This window comes from Natator depressus, chromosome 2 (assembly GCF_965152275.1).
Source record: "Natator depressus isolate rNatDep1 chromosome 2, rNatDep2.hap1, whole genome shotgun sequence".
NCBI lineage: Eukaryota > Metazoa > Chordata > Testudines > Cheloniidae > Natator > Natator depressus.
Window position 1 is genome coordinate 70,666,728 of NC_134235.1, and position 16,813 is coordinate 70,683,540.

The 16,813-nt window shown below is 42.1% G+C and overlaps 1 protein-coding gene across 2 annotated transcripts in view; it reads right to left on the reverse strand.

The window, feature by feature from the left end:
- SNTG1 (syntrophin gamma 1) overlaps positions 1 to 16,813 on the reverse strand; it is an 814,219-nt gene that overhangs the window by 499,291 nt on the left and 298,115 nt on the right. For both annotated transcript variants that reach the window (XM_074944402.1, XM_074944401.1), the window contains one exon: positions 13,749 to 14,498. The gene's annotated coding sequence lies outside the window, so the exon portion shown is untranslated. The remainder of the gene's footprint in view (positions 1 to 13,748; positions 14,499 to 16,813) is intronic.

The window sequence follows — 16,813 nt, forward strand, 5'->3', positions numbered from 1 at the left end:
ACCCCACCCGGCCTACCTTGTGAGTTATCTCCCTATTTTTATAATCAATTAATAAAGAATACATGGGTTTTAAATGATAGTGACTTTATTTCCTTTGCAAGCAAGTTGTGATCGAAGGGGGGAGGGTGGGTGGCTTACAGGGAATTTAGAGGCAACCAGGGGGGCGGGTTTTCATCAAGGAGAAACAAACAGAAGTGTCACACAGTACCCTGGCCAGTCATAAAACTGGTTTTCAAAGCTTCTCTGATGCGCACCACTTCCTGCTGTGCTCTTCTAACCACCCTGGTGTCTGGCTGCACATATTCAGCGGCCAGGCAATTTGCATCAACCTCCCACCCCGCCATAAACGTCTCCCCCTTACTCTCACAGAGATTGTGGAACACACAGCAAGCAGCAATAACAATGGGAATATTGGTTTTGCTGAGGTCTGAGCGAGTCACTGAACTGCGCCAACAACCCTTTAAATGTCCAAATGCACACTCTACCACCATTCTGCACTTGCTCAGCCTATAGTTGAACAGCTCCTGACTACAGTCCAGGGTGCCTGTGTACGGCTTCATGAGCCAGGGCATTAAGGGGTAGGCTGTATCCCCAAGGATAACTATAGGCATTTCAACATCCCCAACGGTTATTTTCTGGTCTGGGAAGTAAATCCCTTCCTGCAGCTGTTTAAACAGAACAGAGTTCCTGAAGATGCGAGCGTCATGAACCTTTCCCGGCCATGCCACGTTGATGTTGGTGAAACGTCCCTTGTGATCCACCAGTGCTTGCAGCACCATTGAAAAGTACCCCTTGCGGTTTATGTACTGGCTTCCCTGGTGGTCCAGTCCCAAGATAGGGATATGCGTTCCGTCTATAGCCCCACCACAGTTAGGGAATCCCATTTCAGCAAAGCCATCTAGTATGACCTGCACATTTCCCAGAGTCACTACTTTTGATAGCAGCAGTTCAATGATTGCGTTCGCTACTTGCATCACAGCAACCCCCACAGTAGATTTGCCCACTCCAAATTGATTACCGACCAACCGGTAGCTGTCTAGCGTTGCAAGCTTCCACAGGGCTATTGCCACTCACTTGTGAACTGTGAGGGCTGTTCTCATCTTGGTATTCTTGCACTTCAGGGCGGGGAAAGCAAATCACAAAGTTCCATGAAAGTGCCCTTACGCATACGAAAGTTTCGGAGCCACTGGGAATCATCCCAGACCTGCAACATGCGGTCCCACCACTCTGTGCTTGTTTCCCGGGCCCAGAATTGGCATTCCAAGGCATGAGCCTGCCCCATTAACACCATGATCTCCAAATTGCGGGGGAATGTGGTTTTAGAGAATAGCGTGTTCATGTCCTCATCACCGTGCTGCCGTCGCCTCCTCGCCTGGTTTTTCAGGTGCTAGTTCTGCATACACTGCACAAAAATGCGCAAGGTGTTTACAATGGTCATAACTGCTGCGGTGAGCTGAACGGGCTCCATGCTTGCTGTGCTATGGCATCTGCTCCTGCTCGGGCAATCCAGGGAAAAGGGTGCAAAACAATTGTTTGCCGTTGCTCTGACAAAACGCGGGGCGACTGACAACATGGCTTACAGGGGGTGGCCTTGCGAGAAACAGAATGGCCCCCTCAAGGACAGAACTCAAAACTGGGTTTAGCAGGTCGTTGATTTCATGGAGGGAGGGAGGAGAAAATGAATACAAAACAAATCTGGTCTATTTCTTGTTTTGATCCACTTCATCTATCTTTATACAACTTGCTGGCAGCAGACTGTGCAGTACGACCTCTAGCCATCGTCATCTCCTAGGTGCTCGGCAGAAGACGGTGCAGTATGACTGCTGGCCATTGTCTTCTCCTGGCTACTGATTGAAAGACAGTGCACTGCCGGTAGGACTGAATCGCCATGAGACGAAACTTAAAAGGGAAATGACCTGGCTGAGTCACTCCCATGTTTGCCCAGGCGCCCCTGACCTCATCGAAGTCGGTTAAAAGAGCATCCTGGACTACGTCGACGACAGCTACCAGTCATACTGCACTGTCTGCTGCCAAAACACAATAAACTGCTGCTATGTAGCAATTCAGTACCGCATCTGCCAGCACCCAGGAGACATACGGTAACGGTTACCATGCTTGCCATGGTATGGCGTCTGCACAGGTAACTCAGGAAAAAAGGCACAAAATGATTGTCTGCTCTTGCTTTCATGGAAGGAGGGAGGGAAGGGGGGGCCTGACGATATGTACCCAGAACCATCCGCGACAATGTTTTTAGCCCCATCAGGCATTGGGATTTCTACCCAGAATTCAAATGGGCAGCAGAGACTGCGGGAATTGTGGGATAGCTACCCACGGTGCAATGCTCTGGAAGTTGACAGTTGCCTCGGTACTGTGGACACACTCTGCCGACTACATGCACTTAGAGCATTTGTGTGGGGACACACACAATCGACTGTATAAAAATGCTTTCTACAAAACCGACTTCTACAAATTCGACCTAATTTCGTAGCATAGACAAGGCCTCAGTCCTGTTGCGTACCTGAAGAGATTTCATAAGAAAGGTGCAATCTGACCAAATACCCTTTATTGTGATGCTGCATTTGGATGAGCTCATATAACTATAGCTCATTGCATTCATTAAAAAAAGATGCTGGCAGCTATTGTCATTTAATATTTGAGAATGGTTTATAATATCTCAGAAAGCTGAAAGCCAAAATTTATATCCATTTGATATACAGTTTCCTTGAACAAGTTTACCGGAACTGAATTAATATTAAACTAACAGTAGTTCACAAGTCAAAATCCTCCCCGCCCGCCCTCACAACAACATATACTCCATATTCCCCCCCAAAACAGTACTTCCATCCGTTCTTTAACAGTAGGCTCCTGCCCTTCAAATAGTCCTCCATCCACCTCCCCCAGAAATTCAACAGTTCTCTCTTCCTTTCCACCATACTCATACACCCTCCCTATGTCACAGCATAAAGAACACAAAAGCAAACTCATTCTACTCTCCCTCTCCTCCCACACAGACCACTTAAATGATTCAAACCCATCCCCCATTGGCAGCTCCAGGCTCGGAGTCCTGTGATTGTTACCGAACCATGAAGAATTTATTGTGTAGCTGCATGTGTCCAGGTAATCCTAATTAGCTGGGAAGCTGTTATTTGATAGTAGACAGAGTAAATGAAAGAACAGACAGATCTCAAAGCAGCATTCATCCCTTATCACTTTGTGTCATTAGAACACCTTATACATGCTTTCTATTTGATAACTGAAATTCAGGCATTAAGCATAAATATATGTTGGTTTAACAAAGTAATCTATATTTTATAACACTTTCTAACAGCTTGTCATCTGTTAAATGTTCGTTACTAATGCATTTTATAACATGCTTTATAATAAACCATTAAAGGCTGTAGCTGCATCTAGTAATCATGTCTCAAATATAAAGAAAGCTTTTATAAATGGGCTCCTTATTTAAAATGTTATCAGTTTAGCCTAGAGGGTCTTGGTAGGGATTCATAATTCTTTTTCTCCTTTTGATAATGTGATCTATTACCTATAAGATGCACAGTTGAGGTGGAGCTCTGCAATTGCTAAGGTAGCAAGGGAGTGGAGATGTGCAAAGTACGTGCTCGTCACAGGATCATTTCTGAGGGCACGACATGGGCAGTTGTACCCCATTGCAGGACTCACACGACTGCTACTCTGCAATGGCACCAACGTGCACTCCTCTACTGGCACAGCTGTTGGTGGGAGTATGTGCACTATCCAATTGAGAGCCTTGCCATGTTTCCTAGCCATCAGGCCTTGCCCCCATTGGGATCACAGTGCATCAGTAGGTTTGGGAACATTTGCCAAGCATGCATTCAGTACTGTGTTACAATCCTTTCCTGCTGTTACTCGAAGAGAGACTTCCTATGACATCTTCTCCACTGTGGGGCAAAGTTGCAGTAGCAGGAGGGATTTGGCCTTTTATGTCTAAAGGATATTGTACCACCCGTGAAAGAAACCTTACATCCATCAAAAGGCATTCTGGTGTGGATCTAGGGTAGTGTACGACCCTTCGAGGAGCAGTTTGTTAAAAAGATAGCATCACTGGTGAAATCAGCCTCAGAAGGGTCTGTTTGGGTATTAATTGTATTAACTTCTGTAGACTACCAAAATTTCTCTTGTACTCCTTTTTCTGATAGATAAGTTAAACAAAATTATTGTTTTGTGGACTTTGTAACTGTAAAGTTAATTTAGGGTCCAATCCTGAAAATACTTACTACTAGGTATAACACTTAGAACCATATGGAAACTCATTAGATTTCATGGCAGTAAGCACTACCCCCAGTAGTAAGCGTATGCAGGATTTGTCCCCTTGTCCCCCAGTTCAGGAAAGCATCTCTATTTAGGAAAGCAGTTAAGCATGCACTTAAGTTTCACTGAAGTTAATGGAACTTAAGCATGTGCTTAACTGCTTTCATGAATTCCTTTGTTTCTTAGAATTGAATTGTATAGTCAATAGGCTGAAATATCAAAGCTGATGAATTTGAATGAAAGTTATATGAATTGTAAAGTACTGCTGCAGAACATTTTAAGCTACTGAATCATAAAATTGGGCCATTTGGTGTGTTCTACACATATATTTGTGTTCACATATACATGCAATACTTTTAAAATATTTTTAAATCAGTGAATAATTTATTTGCCCAGTTCTAGTATAGTACTATATCATGTTATAGGCCATGACACAGTAAACCTGCATAATGTGACAATTTAGAACACTTTGTGAAGACAGATCTTTCATTAAAAAGTCTCTGTGTTAATCCCATTCTCAACCAGCCACCAATCCCTATAGCTCATTTTAATGGGATTTTCCTTTAGATGAATATTTTTTTGTATTCATCATGAAAATGCTGGGTCCATGAGTAAGGAGGACCACCTGAAGGCCTGATTTATAGGCACTGGATTAGGGCCAGCTGCCATATTTGCCTTTGTGACTAATGGTACTTGTCCATGAGCCACTTACATTTAACTAGAAGCCACCTACTACAAACTACTGAAACCTTTGTATTTTCTTTCAAGTTGAGATTAAGCTGCACAACATGCTTGAAAGCTAGAAGTAATTTGTGTTCTTTATGTATAGGTAAGGATGGTCCTTTTCCCCACAATTATGACTTTCCCACTTAAAGGACAAATTGAGTGTTTAAGTGGCCGAAACGCCATTGAAATCAAGGAAGTATGGACACTTTGGGCCTGATCCAATATTCATTGAAGTCAATGGAAGTCAACAGAAAGACAAGCCAGCATGCATTTTATGAATAGTTCATCCAAGATAGACTGCTGTTCATTTCATGGGCACTGAAATATGCTAGTGGCAGACTTGCCCCAAACCATTCACTCTCATTTCATTCCTTCCTATTTTCCAATAGCCTCTCTGCTTCCCACAAGCCTATAGATGTTACTAAATCAATTGCCATTGCTATGGCTACACAATGTGATGGACATACCATAAACAAAAAGTAATTATAAGTGTCGATCAGACTGACGAGAAATATTATGTGTGGTTTCAAAGGGGATCAATAATGGACTTAGTATTATTTAATATCTAAATTCACACTCTAGGAAGAGTGTTATAAATTAATCATATTAGCAATGGTAGACATTACAGAATCAGATAGGAGAAAGATATCAATGGGATGATTTATTAATATAAATGCAGACAACAAATGAAGGGAGAGATATAACACTAAGCAGAAATACAAAGGCTATCTTGGAAAAGATTAATGCAGAGAAGAATTTGGTGATGTTAGTGAGCAGTAAATTAGATATAAAGATCACAACACAATGTCACTGGGAAAAAATTAAACAGCTATAGTAGGAGGTATGTGAAAGAGCATGATGTTTAGGAACAGGGAGAAAAATGGGAATACCGAATTTATAGTACTAAAAGCTGAGCTTTATGCTATTCAAAAAAAAAAAGACAATAATAACTGAGTTAGGCTCCAAAAATGTTAGAAGGATTAGAGAGATATTATGAGAATCTAAAGAAATGTAGTATTTAGAGCTTGGAAAAAAATACAACAAACAGGGAATATGATCACTGGTTATGTGGAGATGAAAAGCAACATAAGATGGGAAGGGATTATTTAATGTAGCTGTGACAGGGTGCTGAGTAAGGAGTGCTTAATCAGCCCCCTGCTATTCCAGGCCCAATCAAGGGGAATGGAGTGGGGCTGGTTGAACTGCCCTGTGCCTGCTGGCAAGGAGAAACAACTGCCAGCCTAATTAGCCAGAGGCTCTAAAGGGAAGGAGGATGGAAGCTAGGGGAGGAGAGGGAAAGAGAAAGGCCAGACACAGAGAGGGGCGGGGCAGGGAAGGACAGGACAGGGCTGGGCTGGGCTGGGCCAGGCCAGGCCGGGACAGGTCCGGCCCTCTAGTCTGCTGCTGGCCAGGTCTGTTTCTGGCAAAGTTTGGCTGAGAAAAACCTGTACATGAATAGTACGGTGGTGGGAAACAGCTGTAAATAAAGAGCACTGGTGTTGCATCAACCTGAGGCATCCCTGACTGATTTTGGAGGGAAGCAGGAGCAGAAACCAGAAGGACCCAGCTTACGCCTCACTACAGTGGCAAAGGGGGAAATTTGTTCCATAAGAAGAATTAGTGGCCCAAAATTAATGCAAGAGAAGATTTAATTGAACCATTAGGAGAAAAAACTAACAATTGCACTAATGTGGTAACTTGCCAAGGGAAGTAGCTGAAGCCTCATCACTACAGATGTTTAAGAACACACTAGCTAAAAGATTAAAAACATTGGTGTAGAAAGGAATCCTCTATTTGTGGAGAGGTACAAACTCTATATCTCAGTGGTTCCCAAACTTGTTTCATCGCTTGTGCAGGGAAAGCCCCTGCCTGGCCGAGCCAGTTTGTTTACCTGCCGCGTCCGCAGGTTTGGCCGATCGCGGCTCAAGTGGCCGCAGTTCACTGCTCCAGGCAAATGGGGGCTCCTGGAAGCGGCGCAGGCCGAGGGACATACTGGCCGCCGCTTCCAGGAGCCCCCATTTGCCTGGAGCAGTGAACTGCGGCCACTTGAGCCGCGATCGGCCGAACCTGCGGACGCAGCAGGTAAACAAACCGGCCCGGCCCGCCAGGGGCTTTCCCTGCACAAGCGACGGAACAAGTTTGGAAACCACTGCTATAACTCAATAAGGTCCTTTCCAACCCTAGTTATTAGATGGACAATGAGAGGTGATAGTTCAAGTAAGCTTTCCCCACTGGGGTCATTTTGTGAATGACACAATATTTAATAAAACCTTGCTTCTGCTGAAAAGGTAAGGGAATATTTATTTTCACAGCTACAACCAACACTGTCCTTAGTTTGCCAGCAGGAGCATGGATACGGATTGTCTCCTCTATGGCAGCTGAACACGTCACATTCTTAGTACATCAACACTTTGATTCCTAAGAACCATATGATTCAAGTGTGCTTTTAAATCCATTTCTCAATGGTGCAAAGTCTAAAGGTAGATTTGAAAAGAGTATGTCTCTTTATAATGTATGTCTGTGCGCACTCTTTCCCTCCCCCCCCCCGACACACACTCACCCCAGTGTTCTCAAAGTCATTCCATATAAGAACAATAAAACATAGAATCTGTAGTATTTTGACTACAGAGACACTCCAAAATGTATTCAAGATTTACAGGATTTTAAAGGGACACATCCTGCCACTGATTTTTAGAAAGAAATACCTTTAGATTTCAATGGAGATTTCCCTGCATGGCTTGATGTAAGTTTTAATACTGGACAACAATTGATCTGCATTATAGTCAAACACTGTGAAGATTTATGTTGAAATCTAAAAGCCAGTTACCGCAGTGCTGTTCAGAAGTCTACTCATGTAAATACAGCTCTAACATAAAACTAGGAGTGAGCACAGGAAGACAACTGTATCTGATGAAAACTGCATCTACAGCCCCTCTACACTGGAGAATTGATATTTTCCCATCCTCTTTCACCTGAAGAACATTTGATTAACTTAGATCAGCTTTCGAAAGCTGTTCCTGGAGAATGCTATCTTTCTTTTACTACACAAAATCATATGAAGAGCTGGAAGTGAATTATCTTATGGGCATAATTCTAATTGTGTGACTACTTTAGGTTCAAAAAGAAGCCAAAGAAAATCAATGCCCATTTGTGCTGCTGAAGCTTAACCATATGATTCATTATTAACAGCTGCTAAAAAGTGCATCAAAATATTGTGCGACTTGCATGACTTTTGTTAAGGTATGTAATGCTGTTGCACACAACTTTTTGGTGCTAATTATTTCAGAATATAAAAGAAGAAAATGAACACAAACTGATTATGTATTTTAAGTTGAAGGCCACAATGACAATGTTTTATTGTAAAATAAAGTTGTAACAATTTTACAATAAACATATGAACCTTAAACATCCCAGAGGACTCAATATTATTCTAACTGAAATCCCTGGAGGTTTTGCAATTGACTTCAACAGACACAGGACAAGACCCCCAAAAGAAGGAAAAAAATGTGAGTCAAGGGATTACGACTGTCTTGCCTGGACTCTGTCATCTGAACAAAATCACTCTGATTGTGGAAAGGAAAAGGAAGCAAACATTATACAGTCATTTAGCTCCCAGTTATAGATAGCCGTGCATCATTAAATAAGTTTAATATAACATCTGAAGGAAAAAATAATTAAGGGAACAGTCTCCCTATTTCTTAAGATAACAATAACTTTTGTCTGATGTGGTCTTTACATACAATTCAACGTAAGTCGATTTAATTTTATCAACAATGTGACAGGAAATGTCCTTACAAATGGGAGGAACTTGGGTCAGCTGCAAAATGAGGATTAACTAGATTGTCCATTACTTGAAACAAAACAGTTGATGGTGACTGAGCAAAAACCAATCAACAGGCCTATCCGAGGACCAATATTCTTCCTCCCAGGTCTCCTCAGAGCACTCCCAAAATGATCAGGGTCCATTAGTTTCTAAAAGGGCACCATCAAAACAAGCACCTCAACTCAAACCACATGGCTAAAATTTTCAGTTGCCTCACCTCTAATCGTGACCCAAACATTAAATCAAGAGTGTTACTAGCAGTATAAAATGAGCCAACAATCCATGGTCATTAAGTCAAACACGAAATCCTGAGCTATCAAGGCAGATGTTAAAAATCATCAAGTACTATCAGCCCCACTGCCCATATAGTACCATCCCAGTAAGTAATGTCAATAGTCTTGTAGGGATTTTACAATGCAGTAGGGCAATTGGTATACTAAACACCAGTTACATTTTAGCTCCATCCCAAGACTTTCATAAAATGAACATACTGTATTTGATTCACTTTTGGAGTGGAAGAACTCCGGCATATCATGCTAGATGCAAGCAGCAGTGCAGCCATACACATCCCATCCATTTCTCCTTCTGTCCATGATGTCCTGAATACCTGTTTGGAGTCAGCATTGGCAAAACTAGTCCACCAGTGTCATTCAAGCAGGTTTGGGTTATTCTCATCTTTGAGCAAGTCATGGAAAGTAAACCTATTACTAACTACCATCCAAGCATTAATCAGCATACAGTGAATACTAGATTCTTGCCCAAAACCATCATGCACATTAAGGACTAATTACAATGGAATACAACAACAATGGAATTGAGGCTGATCATCTGGACTCTGGGCTATGTCCTACCTTCTCTTCCTCTTACCAATGAGATTAGGGGACCTAAGCCCTTAAAACCAGCCCTGCCCAAAACCCCCACCCCTAGGGTCTCTATAGTCTCAACATGCAACTGTGTTTTTCAGTTCTCTTGGTGACTGTTGAAGGGGACACACCTGCTAGAGCTAAGTGACCAATTAAGGGCCTATATAGTTCGCCACAAACTACCCTCTCAAATGCAGACTTCCTAAAGACCAAGAAAGAGGCAGATCTGTTCAGACATTATAGCATAGCTTATGCATAATTAGGTTGAGTTGGTGCTGGGCCTTTAACCTCCCTGTTACTGAGGATGAAAAGCTGGGAAGGATTCAAGGAATAGTGTGGAGGCAGTCCAAACTTGATTTAGCACTATTGCCACTGGATTATTGCCCCTTTATTAATTATATATAATATGCACTTCACACACAGACACATGCAATGTATTAATAGGCTGTTACCACCAGAACTCTCCACTGTATTTCCTGTATATTTTGGATAGTTCACATGCTTACAACCTATGTTTTTTTTTTTTTAATATTGTAGATAATGATAGCTTTCCCCCTTCCTCTTCTGATATGGGGTAGCGGTTAGCAAAAATAGCTGGCTCTGATGCCAGATTTTGCTGCCAACCCATGTCGAGAAACTCAGGGAACATTTAAACAATGGATGTTGTCACCATGCTATGACTAGAAACTGAGTGTGAGCGGTGCATGCCAATACTGTAAACTGGGACTCAATCTTCCTACTCCTCTACCCTGTAATCTGAAGTGAAGACCCCTATTTACTAATTTTATCTCATTTGGAATTCCACTATATACTTTACCATTTCTTCCTCTTAAAAATGCATGAAGGCAAGAAACCCAACCATGACTGCTAGGAAGTGGCATTAAAAGAAGAATGGCTTTCCCAGTACTTGAGACATTAGGAGTAGTGCTAAGTTATTAGCCTCTGGAAATTGTACATTCTGAGTGCTGCATGATTGAGGAAGACTGAGATCAAATCTATAAACATGTAGTCTTTTGTTCATCAAAACATGAGCAGAAAAGAGTGACAGAGTTTATGAGTTGGATAACTATATGAACCTTTCTTGCTTGGCAATATGTTCAACTTCACTTATAGTTTATATCTATCCATGAAAGTAGTGTCTAATGAGCAAATAGCATTCCCGAACAAGCATAATAAAGTTAGGAAGGACTTGCAATGTTTGTTTGTGCCTCAGGCTTCCTGAATCACATCACCATCTTCTACATTAAAGAGACTTGTGTTATCCAAGAAGTATTAAAATAAAAATGTTAACTTTAAAGATGAGCATAATATGCATTACATTTTGGAAACTTGTAATTTAAAAGACATAAAGTAAGCTAGGCTACTGTACCAGTCTAATAAAACTTGTGGAAAAGTGTATGACTTTCATTCAGTACTTTAGCCTTCATAGTTAAACATTATAAATGTTTATTACATATATATGGAAAGATGTTCAAGTGACTATCAAGCAAGTCAACCAGAAAAGGTAAAGGAGGTCTTTGATCAGTTCCTTAATACATTTCTTGTATGTGGTTAATACTCTAGTTACACTCTTGAATAGTTCAACTCCTAATATTAACCTTCCCCTTAGTTTTCAGTTTTATCAGAGAAAATAACTGAATAATTTTCTCTGTCATACTAAGTGAAAATTTGTTTTAAGCCATGCAGTACAATAATTCTTCTGAATAGTATAGCTAAAAAAGTGAAGAGATAAACAGTAACAGTTTATTTAATTCAGTGAAGAGGACATCTCATTAGATTATCTCATAGCAATCAAACAACATACTGCAAAAGCCAAATGACCAATCATTAAATGGTGTTTTTTTCTTCTTCCCCAGGCAAATAGAGATTAAGTAAAGTTAATGAATTCACTTTATGGCATTAAGTTAAATTCATGACTTAAAGGAAGAGAAACAAAGCACCGTGTAGCTTGCATCTAAGGTGGCATAGCTGACGTGATTTCTGGAAAATCATTCATTTATATAATCAGCCATTAGCTGTCATTTATGTTCACTGTGGAAGGGACCACAGTAATATATCCTAAACGAATTCCAGCTCAATGCACGTTTCAGTGTTTTACAATTTCTCTAGCACATGCTTAGTGAAAGCCTGCCACTCTGCAACAGAGGAGGGAATTACTACTGTAAACCCACAGGTATACTTCACTAGAAATATATTGGATTCACACACACAGAGTGGAATCTGACTATTTCAATTAAAAGAAAGGCTACCTAGTTTCAGTAGCTAACAATAGTTCTAGTAGTCTTATTGCACACTTCACAGTATCTTGGGCATGTCAGAAGTCGAAACCATATTAGAGCTCTTCTGAAAGTATATTCAAACAGCTGATGTTCATCTCAGATTATTTATCCCAGACATACTGTATGTAAATCATCCACCAACATGCGAAAGACTTATTTCATCCTTTTGCTATAAACTGGTGGGTTCAGTCATGTGTTCGGTGTATAACCACCTTTTTATCCTATTATGTTAATGTTCCTCATATGCGAAAAGTGTAGGTAGCTCCATATAAAATGATCTCTCTTCTAAACCCTCAGAGTTGACAAGTGCTGACAAATCAAAGTGCATTAACCTGGAAAGGTTTGGGATTTTTTGTATCCATCTCCATTTACTGGAGACTTCTGATCAGAAAATGAGACCAAAAAAACATAAAAATCAACAATTATTTCATACCCATTTACTTTTCTATAAAAGCAAATCCCTCCATGTTATTTGCAACTGGTACATAGTATTATTTATGTTGTAATGGTGAAAAAAGAAAGTTCATTCCTCTAAGTAAATACACCATCCACCCTTCCTCCCCCCTTCCTGCCCCCTACCTATCCCGACTACCACTACTGTAATTCACGTGCTCATTGGAACTGATCACGCTCTAAGCAAAATGTCAGTGCTTGGCTGTAAATCTGTGTAAATGTTTTTTCTCCCTGAAACCTTCATGTTAAAGCAGGATGCTCATCAAGGTCACTGTAAAAGATTATGGTTTTCAGTCTGGCAGAGAAGATGCTAAGAAAATCAATAAACACAAACACAATTAAACATGCTTTGAAGTCTGCTGTTTGCCAATTTCATGTGGAATCACATCTTTAGCTCCTGAATTTCAGAGATGTATGGGAAGTAGATATGGTGAGGCAGGTTGGCTAGCTTATGCACTAGCTATGCAGAAAGGTGAACAGGAGATCTGGCGTTTTGCAGTGTGGCAGATTAGTTCTGAGTAAACTATCTTCAACTGAATTTTTAGGAAGAGATTACAGCTTCCTGGGCCTGCTGCCTCCTAAGTGGGGTTTTGCCATGGTCTTCCATGGGAGCAGGACTGGCCACCTCACCTACTACACCTTTTCTGTATGTCCTGTTAAACTGAGACCATACCAGACTCAACTTTTGTTTTGTGACAAATGTCAGTTACCAGAAGAAGATCAATAAATGTACACACATTAAAAAAGACAGGAAAACAAAACCCACACAGAGAAGGAGCATCAGAGAAAAACAAAATTACCAAATGATATGGCTAAAAGTTAAAAGGTATGCAAATCAAATTCAATTACTGTCTTGCGTTGTATAAATGCCTGAGAGACACACAGGGCTGTCCTACAAGAGCTGTTGCTAAAATGCACTCTGTTAAGAGACTCTCAATATTTAGTTACACATGAACACAGAGAAAAAAACATTTAATATGTTAATAAAAATATAAGGCATCATTTCCATTTGCTGTTGTTGCACAAGTGGTCACCACGCTATTTCTTTAAGATTGTTCTTGCAAAGCTAAGGCACATAGATGCTGTAAAAGGGATGTTTACAATGCACTTCAACAGAGTTGGACCAATGCTGGGTTGCAACAGATCCCCTCTCACTATCACAAACCTCTCAAATAAAGAGACCTCGAAATCTAAAACTGCAGATGGCTCCACTGCCCGTCCTCCCTCCAGACAAGGAGTTTCAAACCAACAGCTGCAAACAGATTAAGGTAATACGTTTACTAACAACTGCAATCAGGATTGTAAGCAATGACTTACTTGCCAATATGCTAGCGTTAGGCGATCTGCTCTCCGTTGCAGAAACGTTGCAGAGCTTGTACTCTTCGGATCTCCTCTCAGAGCTCTGTCCAAAGTATTTCCAAACCACTCGGGCACATCTCCACGGTTATTTGGCGTAATACAGAAAACCTCTCACCTGGCCCCCGAACTCAGTGCCCATGATTTAAATCAAAGCCTCCGGAAAGTTACACTCTTATTTGTGTTAAAAAAAAAAATTAAAATCGGATTGAAGTCGCTGGTGAGATCTCAAACTCCGGAGCGGAACGACGCCACCGTCCCTGTTTGCGGTTGCATGGAGGGGGGTTACTTGCCGTCCACCCAAAACAATAAATAAATAAATCAGAGGGGAGGAGGGGGAGCGAGAGATTAGGGAGCGCCGCCCTTTTAGCAGCAGAGAGAGGCAAGCCGGTGTATAAGCACCTGCAGCAACAGCAGCGCTGTGTCCCAGTGCCGGCTGGGTCCAGAGGCGCTGTCCATCCCTGCTGGTGTTGAGCGGAGACACCGAGAGACCCTGGCAGCCCCCAGAGCTGCCCACCTCCCTTCCAACCTACGAGCTTGCTTCCTGCTTGTCTCGCCTCAGTGGCTTCCCCCTTTCGTCGGCTCCCGCTAGGATTCGCCGCGCGGGGTTTAGCTGGGTTTTATCTGTAGCGCATTCTCCGCTGGTGGAGCTCGGGAGAAAATCCAGCGATGCTCAGGTCCCTGGACAGGTCCTCCTTTGCTAATCAGACCCTATCAGAGAGCGAGAGCGAGATGGCGATTAGGCGGACTCAATGAGTGAAGCAGGAAACTTACACCGCGCCTTTGCAAAGTCCAGCGCGTGATTTAGGAGAGAGGAAGCAGGGCTCTGTCCGGAACCTGTGGGGGTATCACCTGGGAGCAGCACCCTGAATGGTGGAATGCAGCTTGAGGACAGGGATCACGGTCCTCCATTCAGACCCGGCTGGGAGAGGCGGCTTCTCAGTTCCCTTAGAGCCCCCGAAAGGAAATCACACGTGATTAGGAGAAGTTGACGCTGCTGGGGAGAGCTCTTTAAAAGGGAAAAAAGACAAAGCTGGGTCCCTAGAGGGAGAAAGTGGATCCTGCAAAATCCTGTCAGTTTGGGGCCCCAGAAGCCCACGTTACACTGCCTAAAGGGAGTCCAAATCCAGGCATTCCTATTATTTCAAAACAACCCTGGTCCCCACCTATCCCAGTGCAACAGCGCCACAAGAATTTGCAACCTCCACCTGGATGCTAAGAGAACCAGCCAATCTGGAGGCTCTACCCCCCTAAAATACTATTGTATAAGTACAAAGTTTGCCACCGGGATAGAGAATAAATGTGGCTTCTCTATTGTACGACCCACTCCTGACCTACCCTACCTAAATCTGTATCAGGGACATCAGTGCTTCCCACATCAACCATAAAACCTTGCAACTGACTATTAACAGGTCCTGGTTTTGCCCTGGAACCTCCACATTCTATTGTCTAAACAGAGAATTCATTTAGCGTCTCCTGTTGTACCTTAAAACTCCACATGGATGTGTCCGAAAGCCAAAATACCACACAAATTTAGATCCCACATCTGGAGCTTGCCAAAGTTTCACCAAACACTCAGAACTTGTACCCTGAAAACAGAGCAAAAGGTGTTATTTCTACTTTTCCATCAAAAATCCGGACTTCAGAAAATCTTGTAAGGGCAGATATTTTAATTTGGGCACATATATAGTGCTAGAAATGGCTAATTTAGGCTTGTATACGCCGTTTTACCATCTCCACTCTTACTATACGTCATGAAATGCAATGTTTCCCCATTGTATAGCTTGTCGTGTATTTATTCCTTGGCAGATGGAAAGCCATAACACATCAAGTTCTATATTCAGCAAAAGTTATGTACGGCTTTTATAATAGATTCATTTAAAGCCACAGAGACATTTTTTTAATGTTAAAGGAAACGTTATAGTCTTCACCCAGTTTCTTGTCAATTAAATCACATAGTCTAGAAACCCTTGACTATTTTCTAATTTGGACTCTGGTACTTTGATTTTGTTGTCGTTCCATCTGCTAAGGAAATAACATCCTGATTACTACTACTCTTGACAGGAACTAGATAAACAGACATCCATATTTCATTATTTGCATGGCTGATCATTTATGGAACATCGCAGATCTGAGGTTTGTCTCCAGCTTTTATCATTAACATTTAAAATACATATTCCTAACTTGTTGCAGTTTCACTGGTTAAACTTATTTACGGCTTTCTATATAATTGTGAGGGATGATGGGGGGGGGGTAGGGGGCAGTGTTGGTGCATCATGATACATTTGGGCCTGGATTCTGTAGATTAGGGGAGCTGCACATGTACTAAAATTTAGGTAAGAAAACCAGGGGGGGTGCAAACAGAAATAAACTGGTGCCAAATTAGAGTTTGTGCAGCTCTATACTAGCATTTGTTGGGGACAGGGAGGGGACGTTTGTTTTAGGGAGTGGGGGAAGGAATAGTAGAATGGTAGAATAATAGAATCAAGCTTGTTCTGTATTTTAGGGTTCGTGGCCAAAATTTGGCAAGATCCAGATCCGGGTTTTGAATGTAGTGGTGCATTGGCTTCCCAGGTCTTTCCGTGCAACAAGACCAGCTAAACGTGTTCCCTGTGAGTAATTTACACATTGGAGGGCCAAAACATGGCATGATCTGGCAGGATCCCAAGTGCCCTATCTGGGTATTTGCTGCTCTGTTGCGTCAGGATGCGGCCCTGCCGAGACTCTTGTTGGTACAGGAAGAGTGCCTACACTTGTTCTATATTAACGGGGTAGAAATGCTGGGGGCACATTTGCTGGATCTAACAAGATCCAAGTGGTGGATCCGGGATTTTGCAGGCTGTTGTGCCGGGGGGATGCCTCAGAGTGCCTAGGTGGCTGTGAAGTAGGAGAAATTATGCAGAGGAATGTGAGGGTCTGGAGCCAAAAATGGTAGGATCTGGTAGAATCCTGCCTTTCCCGAGAGCGCCTTTAACGTCTCAGTAAAAGTGAGAATAAATCAGTGACAAACCTGTTCACTTCCCAGG